The following is a 3,512-nucleotide window of genomic DNA, read 5'->3' as shown; positions in this document are numbered from 1 at the left end:
TTCATCTAACAACCAAAAGATCAGAAGGTAAGCTTAATATTTTGTTCCAGATATAAAGCTGTGCATGGAAACTATAACGTATTTTCTGGAATAAAGTACAAAAATTAGAATTAGGATTAAGGTTTAGATTGTAGTGACCCCGTTCCAGCCACAACTTAGAGCTTATTCTGAAAAAAAAATCAATTTTGAATTTTTACTATGTGACTTTAGGTTCATTCTGGGAAAGTCTGCCAGGAGTGCACCGAAGTAATTGAATTCTTTCAAGAGCTGCTTTCGAATAAGCTCATCCAGGTGAGTGTAAAAATGTTCAGAGGATTGCTATTTATGCACAATTAACTTTTTGGTATTTGATTATATAAACAGTGCATGTTCTTTTTAATAAGTCAAAAGTGGAAATCTTTAGACCTTGTTCCTGTCAGTTAAAGCGCATTGTTTACATTTATAAAAGCATAAGCATAGACGTAATTGTAAAATGTGTCATATCCGTTCAAGCTGGCTCAGTGGTTAGCACTGTNAACAATGACGTTTTCCCCTGCAGCTCTGACTTCATCTGTTGAACCTGATGACGCCGAGATGGATCAGGATGCCCTGAAAAAGGCAAGTGAGGATTCTTCTATCTGCAATAAAACTGTGTTCTGAATTGGAAATAAGAATTAGAAAAGAATAACTTTGATGGAATAAGTAAGTATGATCTGGGGGTTTACAGTATGATGGGTGTTGTTTAGAATACCTTAAATTAGAACTTATTCAGACGTGATGTTAATCAACAAAATAAAAATTCTACAGAAACGAGAGACTTCAGAATCCCAACAGCACTGTTTGCCTGTGACTAGTGTCTTGACCCTAGATTGGATTAAACCAGCCAAATCCATTACGCTTAAGTTCAGAGCACAGACAAATTCTAAAAAACACTTCTTTCATTTTATTACACAGTTCTCCACCAAGGCCGATGCCTTATCTTGCAATTTTCACAAAAGATCTGCACCAAAATGTAACAGTTTCTTCCTTTACAAAGGCTCCACCACCAAGTTTCATCAAATTCAGCCAGAACGTTTTTGCACTGGCAGAGGGATATAATTCTGGCATCCAGTTTCCTGCATATCATGTGGCTGACTTGCTGGCACTTAGCTGACAGTGAAAGTATTCTGAAAGGATTTCAACAGGGAAGCTTTACACACACACTACAGGTACAGGAGAACAGGTACAACCAGATGAAAGCTGCATAAACATTGGTATCTAGCTAGAGCTCAATGATTAATGTTGAGCACCACCATGTATCACTGTCAACAGGTGATTTGTCGCCTCTTACCCTGATTTGAACATTAGCAAATCGCTGTGTTTGAGGACAGTATAAAACTTGACACAGGCAGCATGGTATCCGCAAACTCGGGCCTTGGCACTGCCATTAGCCAGCACATCAAATGACCTTCCTGCATTTAGGGTGGTATGGGTTGTTTAATTCAGCCAGCCTACAGTGACCACACCACTGCATCACTGGGTTGATCAAACATTAGAGCAGTTTGGTTAAAGGGTGCAGTCCAGGCATACAGGGTTACCTGAAATGGCAAATAAACCCCAGAGAACTCATAAATACTAGATTATTAAGCAATAAGTCCTGGTTTTATATCAACTTATTGTATTTCCCATTAATTTGGTGCTCTGTAGCTCAACATTGCACTGTCCACCTCTGTTGTAGAGTTTTGGGGAGGAGGCAAGAGACAGGCGCAGAGCACGTTCTCCTGTTTAGTCTGGTTTAGTCTGGTGTTGTTCTTCATTCTTTGACACATAACTACAAGATTAAAGTTTCCTAAAAAAAATAGAAATAGAAGCCTGATGAATGATGGCAGCGCATTCTTTGGTCTGATAAGATTAAAATAAATTTGTTGTGGTCAGATGGGGCCCATCATGTTTGGTATGAACCTGGCCAGGACGACCACAGTGAATGCATAGTCCTGACAGTGATGCATGGAGGTTTAGGACTCTGATGATATTGGAGCACACACGAGGTGTGTCAGAAATGTTTCAGGACTGGTGTCACAAAAGATAGATTTCAAATACAAACTACAAACTACAAGTTTTCCCCTTTGAAGTAATCCCCCTGGAGTCTAACACACTTCCCCAGCCTTCTCTGCCACGCCGCCATGCACTCCTGGAAGGATCCTCTGCAGCTCCGTCGGCACAGTCATCTTGATGTCGTCCACGTCTTCAAAACGGGTCCCCTTGATGACCCCCTTGAGCTTAGGGAAGAGGAAACAAGAGCCAGGTGGGGTGAGTAGGGAGGTTGCTTCATCATGGAGATGTTCTTCTCAGCCAGGAGCTGTTGGATGTTCAGGGCGTTGTGAGCAGGAACGTTGTCATGGTGAAGCAGCCACCACTGGTCCTGCCACAACTCTCGCATCTTCTCGAGCTCTGAATGAAGCAAACGCCGCAGGATCTCTTCGTAGACGTGCTGGTTGATCATCTGAAGGGGATATATTAGTTTGGGTTTGAAATATATCTTTTGTGACACCAACCTCGTATGTAATGTGATGTGTGACATCTCACCTTCCTTTCACCTCATTTTTTGTTTTCCATTTGATGGCGACCTCTGATTGATGCGCAGCATTGTTGAGGTTCTTCCCTTCAATTCCTCAACCCATTTGGCAGGTGCAGAGCAGGCGTACAGGACTGAAGAGTTTGACAGGGTAATGCGGAAACGATGAGCAGAGTAGACAAGGTGTGTGGAGGAATGTATCTTAGACAGTAAACAGATGAATACTATGTGTAATGAGGTCATTTTTACTGTTGACTTCATACATTTACATAATTACATTGAGATCTACAGTGTCTTTATAAGAAAAGTTGAAGTCCTACCACAAATAACAAAAAACTGAGTAGCAAGTATTGTTCCTGGAAGACAAGATTTGGCCCTTTCAGTCTATTTGCCTTTTGAGTTTTCTGGAGGTTATCACATCCCTGATTCACAAACACACAAACACTCACCGTCTAACATGCAGAAACAAAGATCTGATGGAAGCATAGTGGAAAAGAGTGGAAAGAACAAGGATATACTAATGATGCTGCCATCCATGTAAACTAACACATAATCTGTCAGTACTTAACTACGTTTGATTGCAAATAAATTATAAAAGGTGAGCTTTTCTATTCTGATGAGGAAAATGGTTATGAAACTTTTTTAATTGCAAAAAATAACTTCCTGATTGATGGACACAGAGATAACGAGATAAACAAACAGCTTATTGTAACTTGCTGGCTCACGGTCACCGTTAGGCAACGCCTTCAAAATCTGGTTGGGTGGAGATTACAGGAGGCAGGTGGACCCTCTCAAATATAAGCTGCACCCACTGTTCCCTCAATAGATCAGAAATAGGAACATATTGAACTATGAGCCTCAAAAACCAGAAGAGATGATGGCCTCATTCAAAACTGTGTTGATTCTCATTGTTGGTCTCCAAGCCTTTGGTAAGACAGAACACGTTTCACTGTGTTTGCTGTGTGAATGTAATTTAACT

At 40.8% G+C, this 3,512-nt stretch overlaps 1 protein-coding gene across 2 annotated transcripts in view; it reads left to right on the top strand.

Moving 5' to 3' along the window:
* The first annotated feature begins 188 nt into the window (after window positions 1-188).
* Window positions 189-3,512, top strand: part of LOC103369936 (prosaposin-like) — a 5,837-nt gene continuing 2,513 nt past the window's right edge. For both annotated transcript variants that reach the window (XM_008298795.1, XM_008298794.1), the window contains exon 1: window positions 189-291. The gene's annotated coding sequence lies outside the window, so the exon portion shown is untranslated. The remainder of the gene's footprint in view (window positions 292-3,512) is intronic.

Source organism: Stegastes partitus, unplaced genomic scaffold (assembly GCF_000690725.1).
Source record: "Stegastes partitus isolate 25-593 unplaced genomic scaffold, Stegastes_partitus-1.0.2 Scaffold1350, whole genome shotgun sequence".
Taxonomy (NCBI): Eukaryota; Metazoa; Chordata; class Actinopteri; family Pomacentridae; genus Stegastes; species Stegastes partitus.
This window is presented reverse-complemented; position numbering and strand designations above follow the sequence as displayed.